Raw genomic sequence first — 15,955 nt, 5'->3', positions numbered from 1 at the left:
CACGGAGTGCAGTGTAGCGAGCAATAAATGTACAATGTACAGTGAACATTACAGAGAATAGGTACACATTCACAAAATAAAATAATGTATCAATAGTTTTATTATTAGTGTCGAGTGGTTCCCGGCACGGCACAAATAGAAAAAAGAATAGGACCACTCCATCTCTTTCCCGTGGATGTCGTAAAAGGCGACTAAGGGATAATTGGCTGTCAACGAATTGAATCTCAATTCTTTCATTAAGCCATCGCCTAAAAGAGGAATCCCTAGTTTTTAGGTTGTCCCTTAGTCGCCTTTTACGACATCCATGGGAAAGACATGGAGATATTAAATATACCAGATTTTTATGCGGACTGTACACAAGATTATTATTAATTTCGAGCCGTACTATCATTGCAGGTTTACATAGAGAATTAGTGTAGTTAGATGAAATTTGAATAGGCAACTAGGCGTGATAAATGTTTCGTTTTTTATTAATGGCGTTGAGTGTGTGATGGTCGAATCGGTAAGATGCCCGGTTGAAATGCGTGACGCGCAGAAAGGCACAGGTTCAATTCCCACCTCGGCCGTGTAACATATATTTTCGAATGTTATATATATTAGTTTGAATACTAACCGATGTTAACTAATCTCTTTACCCACGGATGTCGTATAAGGCGACTAAGTGATAGGTTTACAAACTTGAGATTCTTTTTTAGGCGATGGACTAGCAACCTGTCACTATTTGAATCTCAATTCTATCATTAAGCCAAATAGTTGACCGTGGGCCTATCTACCCCACAAGGGATATAAATGTGACCATATGTATGTATGTATGTATTAGTTTGAATACTAACCGATGCTTTTACGGTGACGGAAAACATCGTGAGGAAACCTGCAGATTCAAGCATTTGGATGTGTTATCATAATCGATCAAATACGGGTAAGATTTACCTGCAAAGGTAAAGCAACGCATCGGATGGGAGTCGCTTCGTGTAAAAACCTGATTCACCCATACCAGGATCTAGGGTCAAAGGCATACCCCGGGCTCCTCTCCAGAGTGGTGAGGATGCAACCGGGACTAAAGCCAGGAGGAAGAACGGTTTATTACAAAACTAGCTGTTTTTTTTTTCACATTGTCCATTATTTCTTCGCTTCTTATAGTTGCAGCGCGATGTTATATAACCTAAAGCCTTCCTCGAGAAATGGTCTATACAACACAAAAATAATTTTTCAATTCGAATTAATAGTTCTTGAGATTAGCGCGTTCAAACAAACAAACTTTTCAGTTTTATAATATTAGTACCTATAGATTTAAAAATTATTTAAGTTTTTACTGATTGGAGTATAAATACATCCTCCAGCACAACATCTTCAGGTAGCCGTGTGGTTTCCGGCTCTCTAGAATAGAACCACTTCATATATTTCATATGGATATCATAAAAGGCGACTATGGGATAGGCTTATAAACTTGGGATTTCTCATGTAGGCGATGGGACAACAACCTGTCACTATACGAATCTCAATTTTATCATGAAGCCATACAGCTGAACGTGGCTTTTCAGTCTTTTCGAGACTGATGGCTCTGTCTACCCCGCAAAGTATACTAGACTAGTATATATATACTGTACTTTTATTGAATATCACTTATCACAAACAAGTCAATGCTGGACGATCAGAAATAGACATTAGAAAATCAATACTTGTATTAGATTATAGTACTTACATTACATAGCTGTCCCGGTAAACGTTGTTTTGCCATATAAATGATTTTAAGTAATTTCGAGTTTTAATGTTAGTAGAGAGTAGAGTAGAGTAAGTTTCGATGTTAAGGGTGGACAACCCTTATCACTAAGGGGTATGAAAAATAGTTATTGGCCGATTCTCAGACCTACTCAATATGCTAATAATATTTCATGAAAATCGGCCAAGCCTTTTCGAAGGAACGAACATTGTGACACGAACATTTAAAAGTATATCAGATAATAATATGAATAATAATATTATGTCAACTGTCACAAAAATCTAGACAGATTTTTGTGTCAACTAGCTACCGCACATAATGTAAATAACACGCGTGAGGTTACCGGCACCAATACTAAAAATAATAGGACCACCCCATCTCGTTACTTGTCGTAAAAAGCAACTAAGGGATAGGCTTACAAACTTGGGATTCTTCTTTTAGGCGATGGGCTAGCAACCTGTCACTATTTGAATCTCAATTCTATCATCATTAAGCCAAATAGCTGAACGTGGCCATTCAGTCTTTTCAAAGACTGTTGGCTTTGTCTATCCCGCAAGGGATATAGACGTGACCATATGTATGTATGTATGTATTATTCCTTCACCCTTGGTTGGGTGTTTTATAATTATATCATAATCGTAGTGGTTCTCAGTTTGTCCTGTATGTTTATATGTATGCACTAGAGGCCGCCCGCGACTTCGTCCGCATGGAAACCCTATCAATCCCGCGGGAACTCTGGGATAAAAAGTAGCCTATGTGTTATTCTGGGTCTTCAGCTACCTACATACCAAATTTCATGGTAATCGGTTCAGTAGTTTTTGCGTGAAAGAGTAACAAACATCCATACAAACTTTCGCCTTTATAATAGTAGTAGGATTGCATGTATGAATGTTTGCCCGCGATTTTCGCACATTTCGCTGAACGGATTTCGATAATTTGGTAAACTTTCTTCTTTTTATTCGTCGACCTACAACTGATATCCGTGTCATCACCTCGTGTTATGGTATCATGACTTCAAATATGGAACAGTACAAAAACTTTCATGCCACAATGTTACGAAATGCCTACTTAAGGGATAATTCCGTTGATGCGCGTGAAATAGTCTACGAGTGTGATTTCAGAATTATGTATAATTATACTTATTTTATTGTATAAAATAAAACTTTAACATTTCTACATTAACAACAGGTCATATAAATTAAAAAATATTTTTCGTTAATAAAAAACATTTCGTTGAGAAAAAATATGACGGTAAAAACAACTTCCTATTTAGACCAACCAAAATTATAGTTTAGAGAGGATACCTACTAGTTAGTTAAGTCAGTTAATAAATTACAATATCGACGAATGAGAAGTGCTCCTATAGTTTGTTTAAAAAATACTTTATTTATATTATAATATTTCTTACATTACCAAGAAATATTTTTACCTACTTTAATTACCGTCATAAAATATCCTGTTAAAAATAAATTGTCTCCTATTTAAATTAATGTGTGACAGAGCAGTCGCATAGCATACCATGTCGCATCTGTGGAACTGCATCTTAAAGACCTTTTTGCTTTTAAAAGATATCTTTAGATATCTGTAGCATCGTGACTGAACTTCTCAGCCGTCTGTGACCCGGAGGGCACGTCGGCACGTAGGATGAAAAGATAAAGATAAAAAACGATAAATAAAAGATAGCGATAAGTTAGTGATGAAAGCGGTGAGGATTGATTTGCTCAGCGTAACTTAGGCAAAAAGGTCGGTGTGAGCGTTAAATTAATTTAGTTACGTGCGAAAAAATGTTAAGCAGTCGTTTACTGAGAAAATAATAGGAACTATAAAAATTAATTCATACTTATTCTGAATGTACATTTAAATTTTGAAGTTAGGAATTAGGCTTACTTGAAGTTCTTTGACGAGACTTTAAATTAATAATAAGTAAATAGGTACCTACTTTGAATAAAAATTATGCATTATAGATATACATACAGTCTATAATTCTAAAAAGTATAATTTGCACATTCATCACTCTGTTTTTAAAAAGATACGAAGCCCAATATGACACTAAGTCACACACACACAGCTTGCCTGTCCATCGCCTGAATGACAATGACAAGTTCTTCCATTTTTAAAATGTTATTTATTTACTTAAATTTAATTGTACAAAATGCAAATGTATAGCACAATTGGCACAGATCAAGTATTTTAAGTATTCAAGCAAGTATACTTAACTAGCGACTCGCCCCGGCTTCGCACGGGTAGCATTTATAAATATAAAACTTCTTCTATAATTAAAAAGAACACTATTTAAAAAAAATCTGCATGAAAATCCATCGTGTAGTTTTAAAAATCTAAGCGTACATACATTCATAGAGAGGGAGAGACGCCGAAAGCGATTTTGCTTTAATGATGACACTTACGTAGTGACAGACAGATTTACAAGTTGTAACACTAATCATTAAGTGCGATCAGCCACCCATATTACGTACTAGCTTCCGCCCGCGACTCCGTCCGCGCGGATGTCGGTCTTCGCGTGGATGGTTTATTTCTTCATTTTGAGTAAATCTGACTATGACATCTTATTACGGCGCTGAATCCACTGCGGGTAACGTAACGTGTGTTCGCGGTTATACAGAACAAGTTCTATGGATAAAACTAAAAATTTTTTTTTCTTCGTATTTTTCCAGAATAAAAAGTATCCCATTTTATGCCCAGGATAATAAGGTATAATTATACCAAGTTTCATCGAAATCGAACTGTTAGTTTTCACGTGATGCCTAAACATACAGACAGACAGACAAAAAAAATTTTTATCACATCTTTGGGTTTGGTATCGGTATCCACACCCCCTGTTTATTTTTTTTTTCAATATTTTCAATGTACAGAATTGACCCTTCTACAGATTTATTATATGTATAGATTTGCAAGCCAATGTTAGAATAAAGTGTTGAAATTACTGAAAATTGTACCAATAAGGTTTATCTCGGAGATTAAATTATGATGAAACAGGCTTTGAAACTATTTCAGGGCTCATGGATTAACCACATCTGACGGAGACCATAACAGAGGAGTTAACTTATGACATCACAACCTGATTCTTTGAGACTTAAGCCCCGGTTAAAACTAACTTTTCAATATCAAACGTCATGTTTTACCTGAATGAAAGCAGAAGAAAATGTCATGTAGTAATATAATATTAACTAATAAAAATCATTGTTTTCAAGTGAGAGAGAGAGAGAGTGACTGACTGCACTCTGAGCATAGTTTTTTTAACTTTGCGGATGACTTACAGTTCTGAAAGGTGTTAATTTTGTAAGAGCCAATAGTTACAAAGTCTTAAATCTGAAGATGCTGTAGCCGGGACAAATCAATTATTCTCTGTCTACCCCGTAGGGGATATAGACTTGATTATATGTATGAATGTATGTTTTTAATTGTCCAAACGTTTGCAAATGTTTCAGTGACAGGGGATTATACTGAGAAATGGTGTCAGCTAGATGTCACTGAACTGCAAACAGAGCATACCACAATGTTAATATTTGTATATGTCCTTTACAGTGTCAGTAGGCTGTGAGTGCTTGTATCAATAATAAATAAACAAATATAAATAACAAGGCTTTTTGCCGACTTTCCTCTTGCCACAAACATAATTCCTGCAGGAACGGAAATTAAATAAATAAATAAATGTATACGGGCCAAATTACACTGATTGAGTTAGCCTCGAAGTAAGTTCGAAACTTGTGTTACGAGACACTAACTCAACGATACTCTATTTTATAATAAATACTGATATAGATAAACATCGCAGACCCAGGCCAATCAGAAAAAGTTCTTTTCTCATCATGACCTGGCCGGGATTCGAAACCGGGACCTCCGGTGTCACAGACAAGCGCACCGCTGAGCCACAGAGGCCGTCGAAATTAGAGGAACAACACATTGTAAAAGTCAGTTAAAGGAAACTGTTTAAATGTAAAATTAAAAATTTTGCCTCTGACAATACTATGTGAATCAAAACTGAGCTGTCAGACTTGGGTTTTTTTAGAGGATGTTTTTGATGGCATCTTAATTTCATTAAAACAGACTCTTTAAACTTGCATATTAGCTCTGTCTACGCCGCATTGGAATTTATATTTACTTTATGTACTTGTCACGAAGGTATTAATCTAAAAAAAAAAAAACAAATGTGTACCGACTTAAAAAAAAAAAGAAAATCCCAATTTACAATCTGTGGACTAGTCACGAACTCGGTGGTCGTGTTTTTGCTGCCATTACAACTGGCGGTGTGACGATTGTTCCCTTTTTGCTGACTGTACAGTACACTGACCGCCAAATAAGTTTAAAATAGCGACAAAAAATTACAATGATACTTAGCGGTTTTTGTCTCAAATCTAATCTTGGAGTACTTTTTTTATTTTTATTTTGTTATTTTATACAGCGGATAATTCTTTAAACGTATGCCATAATTAATTGAAAAATATAGTGATTCTTTGAGATCTGTAATTTTATATTACGTGAGTACTTTTTGAAAATAATGAAAGTCAGTTTACATATTCTTTCGTTCTTATCTGTTAGTTCTAGTTATTCCAGTAAGTACAAAAACATACTGTTATAAACTATATTTTAACTCTACTACGTTACGTCATAAAGAAAATTGAATCAACGTTTTGTCGTTCACTGTACCTGAAGTTATTTTTATAGCAACTACAAGGGATAACAGGATTTTATTCTTTAAAGTGACGTCACAAGGTAAGAAATGCAATGCCAAGAGATTTCTTTGTTAATATAATTCATTTCAAGGTCTTCTCAAGGGCATACATGGCGTAAGTGATACTCAAGTGAGAATAAAAGTACCTATTTTTTGGAATAAACGGCGTATATTTGATCAAGTGCCGTGTGGTTTCCGGCACAAATAAAAAAAATAATAGGACCACTCCATCTCGTTCCAATGGATGTCGTAAAAGGCGAATAAGGGATATGCTTATAAACTTGGGACTCTTCTTTTATAAGAATGACATACAAACGTTATAATCACGTCTTGCGGGGAAGTAAGAGCCAACAGACTTGAAAAGACTGGTAGGCCACGTTCAGCTTTTCGGCATAATGATACAAATTGACATTCAAATAGTGACAGGTTGCTAGCCCATTGCCTAAAAGAAGAATCCCAAGTTAAAAGCCTATCCCTTAGTCGCCAGGCCACGTTCAGCTGTTTCAGAATTGTTTCAAAGAAATTTGGAAGTTTTTATTTTTTAGATAAAATTTTAATTTATCCACGAATTTTAAGACTAAAAGTGAATAGTTAGGTTAGTATATAATGTTGTTACTTCTTTGGTATCCGGATATGGTTACCACTTCCCGTCAGGTGGATAGGATGTGAGATACACCTCTTTGATTTCAAGCTGATGCTATCGATCGCAATACATACATACAATCACGTATTTACCTATTACGGGGTAGACAGAGCTAATAATCTTAAAAAGACTGAAAGGCCACGTTCAGCTGTTTGGCTTAACTATCGAGTTGAGAATAAAAAAGTGACAGATTGCTAGCCCATCACCTAAAAAAACAATCCCAAGTTTATAAGCCTATCTCTTAAACGCCTTTTACGACATCCATGGGAAAGAGATGGAGTGTTCCTATTCTATTTAGTAAACGTAAAAGTAAAAAAGTATTTATTTCGTCTCCGTAGGCACAGAAAAATTACAAAAAATGTACAAAATATTGGTGGAGACTGGCGTCTGTTAAAGACTCAAGCCTGTGTAACAGTACGCCATGCTCTCACAGCGGTTGAAGGAGAAGTACATACAATTCATAAGTAGAACAATTTTTCAGAAGGTTTACCATTTTAAAGGGTGGTTAGTACGAACTTACGAGCTAAATTATATAGTGACGTGTAACATGTTTTGGAGTGAGGGATAAAAGTTAGTTTAAATTGCATAGATCTACAATGATATTTAATATAAAATAAGTCATGTGAATATAAGATACGTACCAACAAAAATAAATAACGAATCAGATAAGAGGATGTAGGAGATTTTCAGTTTCGTCGTAATTAAGGGAAAACAAATAGTTGTGGATAGATTTTTTACAAGAGAACGTAGAAAGTGTTACCAAAGCCAATTTTGAGTGAGCCTTTTTGTATAAAAAGGGTCCGGTAAAACAAGTGAATCTATGTGCGAATTTCGTAGAGAAGAGAGAAGAGGTAGCTACAAGACGGTTGAGTCGGTTCGGGTTATGACGAGTATTGCCGTTCTGTTGAGTAATAACCCGCAAGATGTATAGCTGTCGGACAGTTAATACTTCACAATATTGGTATAGTTGGATATGAAAATGGTTTGGGGGTACAGACCTTGAGAAGAGCTCGTTGAGCTCTTTCAAGTTTAATTTAGTATTGGTGCTACACGGCACATTAATATGTATGTTTGTAAGAATTTATCCATGGAACAGATATATTATAGTAATTAGATCTGCGGTCCTTATATTGTAGATTTTTAACTGCCTCCATTAAAAAAGTTCTAACATACAAACGAAATTATAAATAGGTACAGTTAATTACTAACCTAGGCAACCGTTCCACCTCGTTGTTATTCACAATGGTATTGTTCAAATCCAGTCTCGGACCGCTGTGGGCAACCACTGGTCACGGGGTACGGCCATTTTGGTTTTGTTTTCCGTACTTGGTTGAATAAAAAAAAAAATAGTTGCCAATTTAAGAATTAAAGGCAACCAGTATCTTTTTAAGAGTTTTTTTTTACCACTGGTTTCTTAATTATAATGTGTATTTAAGTGTCTTAGCAAAGGGTCAGATCAAGTGTACCCGAAAACTTGCATGAGGAGAGTTACGAATGTGGATGTAGTGATAGAAATTGAAAAGATGTAGTCTCTGCTTACCCCTCCGGGCAAAAGGCGTGATTTTATACATTTATATTCACGTCTATATCCCTTACGGGGTTGACATACCCAACAGTCTTGACTGATAGGCCACGTTCAGCTTTTTGGATTGATGATAGAATTGAGATTCAAATAGTGACAGGTTGCTAGTCCAACTACAGAATTCGGAATAATCAACATCACTACCATCATCATTACATATTTTGACACATGTTCCCCCGAGCGACTGTCTTTCTGTTCGCTATGAACTCGAAAATTACTGGACGAATTGTCATACAGTTTTCATCAATAGGTAGAGTTATACTTGAGGAAGGTTTTTGTGTGCAGGTTCTTTATGTGGGCTAGAAGTACACTAAGAAAGGATTTCCTGATAGTTCAGTCAGTCAGTCACATTTGCGTTTTATGTATAGATTTCTATGACTCTACCGATGTGTTTACGTGTTCCAGTTTTTTAACCATAGATACAAGTCCTTCAGGTATCTTACAATCTTTCAGTATCTGAAAATCTTTGTAAGTCACGCTTATGATTCACCATTTTAAGTTTCATTATCGGACAATGTGGTGATTGAATGTGGATGGCCTCTGTGGCGCAGCGGTAGTACCTACGCTTGTCTGTGACACCGGAGGTCCCGGGTTTGAATCCCGGCCAGGGCATGATGAGAAACGTACTTTTTCTAAGTGTCCTGGGCCTTGGATGTCTGTATATATAAGTATTTATTATAAAATATAGTATCGTTGAGTAAGTATCTCGTAACACAAGTTTAGAACTTACTTCGAGGCTAACTGAATCTGTGTAATTTGTCACGTATATATATTTATTTATATTCTAGCATGAAAATATTCGTGGAAACAAATATACAAATATGTCTACTACAGTAAATGTAATCAACACTTATTGTTAGTGTTACCTTTCTGACATTTTACAGCGACAATTGTTATCATTGGATAAAACTCATGTACTCAAATCGACTACCACAGGTAGAGTTAGTTTACGTTAAAATGTCTCGTCCCTCATATTTGACGTGAAAGTACAAAAAGAAATAAGAACGTTGTATCTTCATCAAGCGGTCATTATGACCATTGTTTACCATTACTTGTAACTTAGTACCTTTAAAGTTTTATTTTCAAAAAGAATACATTATATTTGCTTATAGAGAAACATGTTATACAAACTATTTTTTGACGAGCGTACCTGATATCTTATACCCTCATCATCACCTCATGTAGAGTGTCTCTTATAAATCCTACTGTTATAATACTTTTATCTGGGGTAAAAAGTACAACTAAGCATATAACCAAGCACATTTTAAAATAGCATTAACATTAAATTCCCGGAAGAATGGTGTAGTGAATAAAGCATAGGTTATTTTTTCTTTCCAAAATTTCTACAACGAATCCCGAAATAAAAGCATAAAGCATTGATTCTCCTTAAATTTATCTCGCTTTCGCATATTGAGATTCAAACTAACAGTAATTTAAAGGAAATTAAATTCAAAATTCATTTTATTAAATTGAATCCTAGCAAAACAAATGTATTTATGTTAAACAAAAAATAAATAAAAGGGCGCGTCATTTTAACATAAACAAGATCTACTTAGGTATAAACAGGATGATTCATTGCTCATTTGATAGACTCATAATTCCTATAGAAATGTCGCCACAAATAAATTGAATGTACTATTGAAATGTTTATTATTGTTTGTAATCCTTTCAATGGAAGATATCTTAATACTCTCTACGTATGTCCGTATTGTTGCTACTCCTAAATCCCTTGTTAACAATATACAATATACCAATTAGTGTCATATACAAACATAAGAAGGTATAATAAGACGTTCACATGCATTACGGGGTTGAAAAATACTATTGCTCCAAGATATAATCTAAAAATTAAATAATACTTACTTACTACTCCAGCAAAGTGAATAGTATCACAATGTAAATTCTTATCAGCTCTTCCGCGATTACCTTCATTTCAAGATCAGAGATATTATTTTCAATTGTCTTCTCCAAACATTAAAACTACATCTTCAATTGATTACGCGCAGACAATTTCAAATCTATCAGTTACAAGCTAAGTTAGATGCGAAATTGTAAGAACATTGAAAAAGCGAGGAGAATTTTGAATTTTAGAAAGTTAGTTTTTTTTTTTATTGTAGCATGCAATTTTAGAATGGGTAATTTTAAATTTACTTTACTTAAATTTGATGCTTAGTTTAATCTTTCATCGCACAGCCGGAACCAATGTATTTTAACCGACTTAAAAAAGGTGGTTCTTAGTTTTATCTTTATGTGTATGTTTGTTTCATTATATATTCGTTATTTTGTATTTATATATTCGTTTAATCAGAATTTAACACTTTAGATTTTCTTTTATTTATGGATATTCTTATGTGAATCCACGCTAATAATAAAGAAAAAAGATTTCTATTATTCTATGTCTGAAACGAATAACTAATGAACCTATTTTGATGAAATATGGTACACTGATAGTATAAACCCTTGGAAATAATAAAGGCTACGCCACGGGAGCTAAGTCCCGCGCAAAAGCGCAAATGATCTTCATTTCCCACTAGCAATAAAAATAATTTGTACTGTGAACATGCTAACATGCTAATTAAATGAAACCTTATAACACAGAAACCTGAACAGTGTGCCCAGTAAAGTGAAGGAGTTAATTGTAATCCCCTATCATTGATACCTTTTGCAACCATATATAGACGTCTATGTGTCCAAAAACATCGTGAGGAAACCTGTTCAAGAAGGTAATTGGATATTGATAAGCAACCATACTCTGATATGGGTAAGTTTACCCTGTAAAGTTTGCAAAGGTCAGATGTGAGTCGCTTCGTGTAAAACCTGACTTGCTGATCCAGGATCGAGGTCATAGGCTTTTTGAGAACAAACAAGGTCAAAGCCAAGAGGATGATGGATATTATTTGAATGTCACTACTTGAATCTCAATTCCGTCAATTCTGTCATTGAGCCAAACAGCTGAACGTGGCCTACCAGTCTTTTCAAGAATGTTGGCTCTATCTTCCCCGCAAGGGATATAGACGTAATTATATGAATGAAAACGGGAAACCGGCGACTGAACAGTGATTGTGTACTCAGAAGAAGAAGTTGTTCACAGCATGACAATAACAGTAAGTTTTATTTATGGTAGGCCACGTTCAGCTGTTTGGCTCAATGACAGAATTGAGATTCAAATAGCGTCAGGTTGCTAGCCCATCGCCTAAAAAACGAATCCCAAGTTTATTATGCCTTAGTCGCATTTCACGACATCCATGGTAACGAGATGGAGTGATCCTATTCTTTTTTTATTGGTGCCGAGAACCACACGGCACTGCCGAGAACCAGACGGCACGTTTTCTGTTACGCTTACATCATTTTATGACAAAGTATAATATGTCTGTGACCTTATACGTGATGAAAATTAATGGAAAATACCAAATGGAGGAAAATTATGACAAAATACACATTTGCAGCAGTAGGTAGAGATAATTTGGTTACTCGATAACTCTAAAAAGGTCGTAACTAAATAAGCTAAGTAGGTATGTTCCTATTGACTGAATGAAGCCTTCCAGTGTTTTCGATATTTTTACCTCTGTCAACCCCGTAAGGGATAAAGACGTGATGATATGTATGTAAGAAGGAAGGGTCTTTCTGTGACCACTGTCTAAGGCAAATCTTATTCACATAAACGAACCCCGTCTGATCAGGAAAATCTAATCCAGTTTGGATTGAACAAAAGAAATATCAAAGGCAATTCTTTATCGAAGGTTTGTAGTATGTTCACTATATACCAAATTTCATCAAAGTCGGTTCAACTTTAAGCCGTGTAAGCATAAGAATACAACCTACAATGTCTTAGGTATGTTACTAACTTATTAACATCAGTAAACCTAATTTTAAAACTAAATAAAATCAATAAAATTATTCCATGTCAACAAAATGACAACTCACACTGTTATCTGTTATCACAACACAATCACGATTGTTATCACAAAATCACTTGCACATCGCCCGTCCACCACGGCGGTCATCATTATACTGACTGACTCATTCACAATGTCAATATAATAGGTGCACTGAGTAAATACTACGTAGAAAGCTAGGCTTCATTGACAAGTTAATCTTTACCTGTCGTAGATAGTAAAAATATATATATTTATAAATAATAAGTGCCGTGTGGTTCCCGGCACCAATACAAAAAAGAATAGAACCACTCCATTTCTTTCCCATGGATGTCGTAAAAGGCGACTATGGGATAGGCTCACAAACTTGGGATTCTTTTTTAGGCGATAGGCTAGCAACCTGTCACTATTCGAATCTCAATTCTATCATTGAGTCAAGCGGCTGAACCTGGCCTTTCAGTTTTTTGACGACTGTTGGCTCTGTCTACCCTGCAGGGGTATATACCCGCATAGACGTGATTATATGTTTATGTTTATACGAGTACAATATCCGTCCCTGCGGTAATTTCGGGGATATTTTATTTTATTATGTACTTGCACTTTTACTAGGGGCGTACCTAGTATGGGTAATAAGTATTTGAATTATTTAATAGTTTGGTCACGAAAATGTGAAATTCCTTGTGGTAAAATCCGATTGTCAATTTAGTTTGACTATGAGGAAGAAATGGCGCGGGCGACTGGACTCTCTTACTCTAGTATAAGATAAAGGTTATCTTATGAGTCAGATATGTCATTTTCTGACCTCTCTTTAGAGCAAAGTCATTTGACTACTTTGTGCATAAGTAACTCTTTTATTCTTATAAGGAAAAAAGAGTTTTACAAAATAGCCGAGTTAGCGAGAAATAGCTGGCACGAACAGCCTTTTTATGCACTACGAAAGCAGCATGGAAATCATAAACACATTACCCCTTTTTTGCGTCGTGCAGTCGGCTAAAAAAGGTGTCGATCTGATGTTGTTAGATTTGTTTGAAAATATGCTACAGACATGAATACACGAGTATATAACATAACAGTGCCTTGAAGCAGTCGGCTAAATCCTGTCTTGCTAATCAATCGAGCAGACGTACTTTCTTGACCTACTTCGATAAAAGCGAAGTATGATTTCCAACTTTCTGTCTCACCTTATCACTAACTCTCACTTCTAATTTCCGCTGTCAAAGTCTGTCTGAAATATAATATATCTAAACTATAATCCGCCCGCAGGACCGCATGCGTAGAATGGAAATTTAGTTTCTTATGCCGCGGGAATATCGGAAAATCCTTTTTAAACTAAATATGGAAGCTATGCCAAATTGCGTGTGAACAGAATAGGACCACTCCATCTCTTTCCCATGGATGGCGTAAAAGGCGACTAAGGGATAAGCTTACAAACTTGGGATTCTTTTTTAGGCGATGGGCAGCAACCTGTCACTTTTTGAATATCAATTCTATCATTAAGCCAAATAGCACAAGGGATATAGACGTGACCATACGTATGTATGTAAGTATGAATGCCAAATAATTCTTTTTTTATTATTTTTCACATTTTTATCTAAAATAATCATATTACCCGTTCCAGCGAGAAATTTTCTTAAAGTATGTTTTCCTTCAATAAAATTAACTAGTTTCGTTGTCCTCACAGTAAGAGCATTGAATGTCAGTCAAAATACAACTCAGAACGAGTCACTGACAGGCTTCGTTACCACAGATTTTAATCTGTCAACTGTGGCCATGCACCATGTCTTGACAAACAAAAAGAAGACATAGATTCTTTAATATTGGGGCACCGTAATCGTTCGACCACGAACGCTCTCCTTCTTCCTCCTGGCTTCCTCGGTTGCATCTTCACCACTGCGGAGATGAGCCTGGGGTAAACCTTTGACCATATGGATCCAGGATTGACCATCGACGCTTTATAGGAAAATAACAGTGCCCAAATATCTCATACAAATCAATAGCACTCATACATAAAATGTTTACCACCACTTTCACTCACGGATTTCCTGACTAAAACCATTAAAAAGTGGAATATAATAAAAACGAATCGGCAATTTCAATCAGTCGGCATCCGATCTCTTTTTAATTACAGTTATACATACATACAGACACACAATCCCATACAATGACAAAATTATGCGGATGCTATCAAATAACAGACCTTCAATTGTTCGAAAATCCAGTTCGAACATAGAAGTAATATATAACGGTATAGAATAGGCAAAAGTCTTTTTGACCGCAGTGCGATGGTCACCGTCTAATGACCCATGATGTTATTACATCAGGATCACCAAATTTCGAAAACCATGCCTTCCACAACTACCTAGGTAGACACTTGACTAATATGTAAATCATTTGATTCTTATCATGAGCAGTTTATCGTGTGTTTGAAGAACTAAAATTATAAAAAATAGTTCTAAAATCAAACTTTTGAAGGACTTTCAACTTATTACACCTAGGGGTTTGTTCAGATTATTATTTATATAAACGCATATATCTCTCGCTATATTTTTAATTAAAGCAGGCAGTGGTGACCGAAAATTCGCTCTACCCATAAAAATTTATACTATAAATAATTTTACAAACATCATTGTTACCTCTATGCGGTGTTAACTCTATGTTAACATGAACCAATTGTATTAACCTCAGTTCACATGCGCATGCGCTTTCACTTTTGGCGTAACGATTGGGTAATGTGGTGTTTATTTATTACTCGTACTTATTATTAAGTCTTATGATTTTATTACCCCAAATACGATAATAAGGTATTGTACTTCATTACTTACTAGAGGCCGCCCGCGACTTCGCCCGCGTGGAATCATTACCGCGGGGACTCAGGGATAAAACAAATAACAATGATTAAGTTAGCTTCGAAGTAAGTTCGAGACTTGTGTTACAAGATACTAACTCAACGATACCTACTATGTTTTATAATAAATACTTATATAAGATAGACATCCAAGACCCAGGCCAATCAGAAAAAGTTCTTTTCTCATCATGCCCTGGCCAGGATTCGAACCCGGGACCTCCGATGTCACAGACAAGCGCTACCACTGCGCCACAGAGGCCGTCAAGTATTAGTAAAGTACAAACATACAAAAATGCAAATACAAATCTTTCCTCTTCATTATGAGGGTGGATTGGAATACCATATTAAGCTAAAATTAGAGATTTAAGGCGGACGAAGACGAGTGCAACTGCTAGTAAGTAATACCTAACAAGAACAACATTGGTGACATAAATCATATAGCTACTTTCTCCAATGAGTGAAAGAGACAAACTGTTTGAACAGGATGAGTTCGCGATGCGGAAACGTCGTTGACCTTGGAGCGATGGCTAGGTTATTTTCTAGTCTAACTTGGAGTCTAGGTTATTTTTCTAGACTAGCATATTTTGAGCTAGAGACAAT

General features: G+C 35.6%; 1 protein-coding gene across 2 annotated transcripts in view; it reads right to left on the bottom strand.

The window, feature by feature from the left end:
* Positions 1 to 15,955, bottom strand: part of LOC106130940 (tenascin) — a 37,077-nt gene that overhangs the window by 17,723 nt on the left and 3,399 nt on the right. The window contains exon 1 of one of the 2 annotated variants that reach the window (XM_060954561.1): positions 12,560 to 12,673. The exons of the other annotated variant lie outside the window; for it this stretch is intronic. The gene's annotated coding sequence lies outside the window, so the exon portion shown is untranslated. Of the gene's footprint in view, positions 1 to 12,559; positions 12,674 to 15,955 lie in introns of those variants that run through there. 2 annotated transcript variants of the gene reach the window in all.

This window comes from Amyelois transitella, chromosome 4 (genome assembly GCF_032362555.1).
Source record: "Amyelois transitella isolate CPQ chromosome 4, ilAmyTran1.1, whole genome shotgun sequence".
Lineage (NCBI taxonomy): Eukaryota > Metazoa > Arthropoda > Insecta > Lepidoptera > Pyralidae > Amyelois > Amyelois transitella.
The sequence above is the reverse complement of the archived record's forward strand: the minus strand, read 5'-3'. Positions and strand labels throughout refer to the sequence as shown.